This window comes from Augochlora pura, chromosome 1 (genome assembly GCF_028453695.1).
Source record: "Augochlora pura isolate Apur16 chromosome 1, APUR_v2.2.1, whole genome shotgun sequence".
In the NCBI taxonomy this organism is placed as follows: domain Eukaryota; kingdom Metazoa; phylum Arthropoda; class Insecta; order Hymenoptera; family Halictidae; genus Augochlora; species Augochlora pura.
In genome coordinates, this window is record NC_135772.1 from 7,535,723 (window position 1) to 7,542,587 (window position 6,865).

Here is a 6,865-nt window from a genome sequence, read left to right on the forward strand (position 1 = left end):
CGTAAAAAACTAACGTGTCTAATAAGAGTATCTCAGAAAAGTATATAAAAAAATTAATAAATGTAATTGTGAATGACTGTAAGTATGCTCGGTCAATTTTCGGTTCGAAAGGTACGCCGTTGAAGTGTTAAATAGTATTTGCAAAGAAGATTGTAAAAAATTGTAGATATAAAAGAAATTTAAAGTTTTAATCAAACATTATATCTTTCGTACAGCACTGGTAAGATAAAAGTGATAAGAAGTGTTAAGAGTAGATGATTAACACTTTACCGACCGGTCATTCGGTCATCAAAATTTAGTTCAACGTTAAATTTTCGTTTCTATTTTGATTTTATTTATTTTATTAATCGCGAAAGACATTTAATATTGAAAAAGTTATATAATAATATTGAAGTTTACGGTAGTACAATATAAACACATTTACCTCAATAATAGATACATAATTATGCTTATTATTGCAACCGATTCACAGGCTACCGATTGGGGTAAAAAGCTGATTTATAGGCTACCGGTCGATAAAGTGCTAAGAGAACTACCGTTTAATTGTTTGGTATGCGATGACACAATCTGTTTACCATTGTGTGATACGAACAACAGTTTGACAACGTTTGTCATCGTCTAATCAAGTCACGCAAAATGTGCCCACAGCTTTCGACATTGCAGGCTATGGTTACAGAACCTGCCTACTTTACCGGAATTTATCGTCATCGCTGAAATCGTCGATCGGTTGATGCAAGCTTTCATGACCTAACTAACTTAGCTCTACACAAGTGATTGAGAACACATCAGAATGTCGCCTTCTCATGGACATACTTCTACAATAAGAAATTCGATCCCACTATGAAGAAAGTAGTAATATTTTACAGCGTGATAAAATTATAAATTATGTTGTTTCTGGCACATTCTCAATAAAATTTACTAATTGTGCTGATTTTTATGTTTTTGAGGTCGACCAAATAACTTTACGGTCTATAAGAAAGTCATAAAAACGACGTTGACAAATGTCATAATTAATGTTTCCAATTCGAATGTTTTATTCATACTTTAGTTCATTCCTGTTCAAACAAGCGATGCATTTAAAAGTTTTACGGACTTCTCTACACCAATTAATGTTAACTACAAACTCACACGAGAGAACGTTTTTACATACTGTATGAATTTATATAAATATATACCGTGACTCATTTTTCGATGTAGGTATCGGTTCTCAAAACGCACCACAAATTGATGTAAAGAATTCTAAAATTTCATATTGACAACATTTGGACATTTCTATGTTTTCTTAAGATGCTACGGCATTGTATTCGAATAATTCACGTTCGCACGTTCTAAATATTAAAGTATAGATACTAGATACTAAAGTAGATACTAATCATTCATTTTCAGATCATATTTCCTCGGGATAATAGTTTTGCCAGGGGTACGTACAACATTGGCGCCTTACGTCAGAACCTAATAGCATAATAAATAAATAAATAGGTAGATAAAATATACAGTATCCATAAAATTCGCTAAATGGTTTATAATAAATAAATATAAAATAGAATGGAAATTAGAGTCAAATAAGATATAAACAAATAGATGTAGAATACGCATGGTAGCCAGCTAAAATGATTAATTGATATAATAACATAAATGTAGTGAGTAAAATACAGTTAAAATGGGTTCATATATAAATAGAATAAATAGTATCCGAATTCTTGGCATTGAACTATATGCGTTACAGATGAAAAATGGTCAATTAAAAATGTCGATCGAAAGTGAAACCCTATACTAATAAATATACGACTGAATTTATATTACAGATAGTGTTCGCTGCGATGTGAAAACAGTAAGTGTATCGAATAGAATTTCACTTTTCTTATGTATACTTTAGAACTCTTTTTATGTTCAACTAAGAACAAGTCTGTGAATGGCGAGGACAATCATGTTACAAGGAACAATGTAAATGAACTCCATCTGTGCATCCATCCGTTTCGTGCCTCCATTGATGACGCTGAGAGTGAGTTTCGGTCGTTGTCTCCTTCTCGCGGCAATGAAAGTAGGTAAGTACATTTTCTTCCGAGAAACCGGCTTCGCGAACGGGTATAAATCAGTACCGATAAAGCAGGTTGTTCACGTTTATAGATTTCTGAGTACGGTACGGGGACAAAATTTGCGAATTCGCCAAAAATTTTTTCGTCAATTAATTTGCAGTTGGGCATTGCAATTGTTTTGAATTTGTAGTTGTCAATGAGTGAAATCTTTTAGAGGTCAAAGATGAGAATTTGATATTGAGAATTTGAAAAATGATTGAAGAACCGTTGAAGAATTATTTAATAAATCGATAACGACGCCAACTTGGTTCATTAAATTAACTTATCTGAAATGTTATCGTTTAACTACGTTTCGTGAGGTCACACGAGAGAACATTTTTGAATTCCTCTCAGACACAGAACAGACATTAATAAGTATATTAATAGCTTTCCGGTAATGAAAGTGTTAACTTACTTCCTGATATGAAATGTATGTATCGTATGGTGCACGACTTTTTGTTGTGTCTATCTTGGATTCTGAAATACGTTCGCACTTTTACCTAGCGTATTTTACAAACTTGCAGTTCGGTGTTTCATTAGATTGCAGAATTACTTTCTAAATACAAAGTTCTACCGTCATTATCGATGGTGTGATAATTAAATCGTAGCTTCAGAATTCGATGAAACAGCCTGTATTGTATATACACCTACTAATCTTGAAAGCGAAAGTCTATTTCATTTTGTTTTCTCCTTTTGACTCTATATACGGTTACCTTCCCTTGCTATTATTTTTTATTCTATGATTCTTAGATTTATGAAACTTCAAATCGCACATTAATTACATTCTTCAAGTACATATCAAATACTCGTTTAACGATTCTCACAATATAACATATAAATTGATCAATTCCAACGACCTTATCCGAATATTTATAATCAATTCATGTTTAAAATTGCACGTTAAAAATTCATTCGAATCCAATGAAAAGTGCAGTAACGTTTTTCCACAGTCTATTAACATCGAAGCCAGTTTAAGACAATAGAAACATGAAGTAGCCACTTTGAGATTTAGCACATTTCTTCTGACAATGGCTTGAAACTAATCAGCGACAGTGGTTTAGGATCATAGTGGTTTAAGTTACATTCTCAAAAGCTTTGACTTACCTCTTAAAATGTAATCTATACATACCAAAATAATAAAAAAAACTATTAAAACTATTGAAATTAATTATAAAGTTACTATAAATTAACTAAATTTACTACTATTCACTATAGTTAAGTTACTATAAATTAACTTAACTCTTGTAATCAGAAAACAATGTTAAAAAACCGTAACTAATTTAGTTAATTAATGGATAACTTTATACTTTATTTCTACTTAACTCCGAATTGTCTCAACAACCAATTTGTTCAGTAAGCAATACACATGTTAATAAAGAATAACACTCCTCATTTCCCATAGTGAGGAAAATGTGACTTACGTCACTATTACTTATCGATGTAAATGGCTTAAGTTCAATCCCCTGCGATTGAGTTGCAAATAAGAGTAAACAGTCAATTCCTAAAACACGTTAGGCTAGTCGATGATTTTTTAAGGCGCTCTAAGTTTGATTTCAAACTCTGGACTGTGGTTACTGTGTTTAAGGAAGCTATCTGCAGATCTTTTGGCAGTGAAATCAATGTAAATACCTTAAATTCATTCCTCTCCGATTGAGTTGCAAATAAGATTAAGTAGACGATTCCTGAAACTCGCGAAACTGGTTAATAATTTACAGATGTACCGTAAACTTTGTTTGTGGTTTCAGGTTCCAATTAATAAAATTAGCGAAAGTCTGAATCAAGCTTTCAGTGATTGCATCCTACTAATGTTCCGTATGCGGCAACGTCAATTACGACGACTCTCCCAAATTAAGATGCGGTATTTTCAAGGTGCTTCAGATACCGTCGATGATCGCGCCACGCGATACCACTGTTACTTTCTTCTAATATACTTGTGGATTTACGACGGGAACATTCCACGCAGTTAAAGGATTCATACATCAGACATTAGACGCACTGAATGAACCATCGAGCTTCCTATTTTCTAATAAACTTGCCGATGGTTCGCTTATAGTTTCAAAGTTCTTTATAATGTTATTTACCGCCAAGCTTGGGATCGTCGCTACACGACTGGAAACATATAACATTATCCTTTCATTTAATTGCTATGTTATACATGTTATTATTCAGTGATTCAGCAATTTTGTAATTTATTATATGTCTCTTTACCGCAGAGTTCAAATAAACTGAAAAGATTCATATCAACGATTTGATATAATAATTTATACAATAATATAAATATAATAATTTATAAACATAGAATATAAAAGGATGCATTTCTGCTCGTGCATACTTTCACTAAATCAGGTGTGAAAATATACGTTTTTATATTTAGATTTGAAATGCAGTTGAAAACAATGCCTGTAAATACATTGATTTGCGAAATTAATATGAATATTCGAATATATTAATTTACTGAGCTAACATATTTGTAGTAATATTTATGGAAGACTTGTTTTTGGGAAAATGCCCACGTTTTCCAGTCTGCTGATTATAGAAATGTGATTGCCACATAATAAGTATTGTATGCAAGAACCTACGAATATTTATGTCCGGTATTAATTATTCACATTGTCTATGTACTACTTTCTTAGCTCGGCTAGATTTCTCGAACAAAATCTCGGGCGATGCTGTTGTATAATAAGCAACCAGTCAAGGTCATCATATTATAACCCGCTTTCAGAATTCATCATCCCGTCGGCAACAATGAGTTATTTAGGAAACATATGAATTGACCTTAAAAAACACAAGTTCGCCTTGATACCATGAAAAAAGCAAAATACAAAAAAATGAAATTGCATTCATTCGACGCGTTCTTTAAAACGCTACATAACTCATTCAGAACGGTTTTGATACAATCAATAGGAAACCAGTTATTTCGTATGAGTGTTCCTATTGACTCGATCTGTATTTTCGGTGAAGGTTTGCCAATGAATAGGCTGTCCGAAAATGATGCGAACTGTTTTAGAAAGATCATAAATCATTCCTATGAGTAATCAGAGACAAAAGAAAATCAATACACAAAAAATTCCACGCGTCACAACTTCAACAAATTGAAACTTATTTATTGTTCTACAGGATGTTGGTTTTACGTATTTATTAAAAAAAAATAACATGAAAACAAAGATGAACTCTATGAAAAACTGCAACATAATAGGCTGCTAATATGAATAGTTAGTGTTCAGAGCTTCTGGATAACGAGATCATTCGACATGCGTTGTTTTTTTTTGCAACCACAGATATGTATTTGAACATAAAATATGTATATGTCTACCCAGATAAAAAAGATTAAAAGAAAAATAAATTTATGACAAAGAAACTTTCTTGCAACGTAATTAGGCCGCCCTCTAAAATTCGATTGTCCGTTGTTCGGCGGTATTTCATCGGTTGCACGACGGTATCAATCACGAGTCAAAATGCGACCTAGAGCGAGTAGCATTTCACGTGGAGCGCTTTAGATCGTTATCTGCTTGATCTTATAAAACACATCTGTCAATCCCCGTGCGAGTTCGACCTACATCCTAGAGCAAACGCAAACGTGTATTATATCGACGTCGCACATAGAAGTGTTTACACGAAGAAGAAACTGAGATTATTTTACGTAATAATTGAGAAATTTATATAAATTATTTTCAGGGAAATAAAGACTTATCTTGTATTATATATAATACGGATTTTTCATTTTCTTTTGGCTGAATCGTGTAGTTTAATCCCTTACAAACATCTATATAATATATGAAGTTAGAATTTAAGAAATTATTAACTATTGAAGACTTTACAGGCGTTTTTCTTGAAACAACGATTACGGATAAGGTATTGTACAAATAAATTTGAAATTTTAATTGTATCTGTAGGAAGAGTTATCTTGTGACCTGTAATTGAGATGGCAGATTGTATAGATACTTTTTAAAGTTTAAAGTACGGAAAATTTCCTACAGAAAAATTGATCATTTGGATATTCCAGTCCACCCTGCATGTGTATATAAATGAAAATTTCTGCGCGATCGATAAGTGGAAAGACAAACATCATTTCAACCACTATTATTACATTGCGTGCCGTATCGGTCACATATGAGTGACACTAGTCATTAACTAGAATTAGAATTCAATTTTATTGTAATATATTCGAACAAATTAAATTTTATTAGTATGTTTAGAATCGAGAAGAAATAAGATATCATACAATAGAATAAGTTATAACTTTTTAGTTTTACCATATACATTATTGTATTAATGAAATTACAATAATTGTATCAATTAAATTATTTTGATTTTGTTGAAATTATTGAGACTGGCATTTAATATATTAAAGAAATTACGCGGTCTACCGTAACAATGGAAGTATGTAAAAAACCAATGCATTACAAATTACTTAGCTAGCAATTTCCATATTTAAAAGATGCAAAGAAACTCAATAGTTTTGACAAAGAAAAAAGAAAGTAATTACCACCTCAACGTTTGATCTGTTACCCCTACAATCTCGAAAATTTTGTAAACTTAAAAAATGCAACTAAAATTGAGATATTATGATTTGTAGCACCAGTCGATATACCGCATCCCTATGAACGCAAAAATGAATTGTTAATCGATACTTGTTTCAGTTCAAGTGTTTAGCAAACTTTAAAAGCGCCGGTAAGAAAGTCGGCTCTTTCACGTCTGTCAGATAAGCAACGCATTGTACGACGGTCGTGTTAGGCGTTGGTATGACCGTTCACATGATGCAAGTTACGTTCACGCGTGGTTCCGTACAA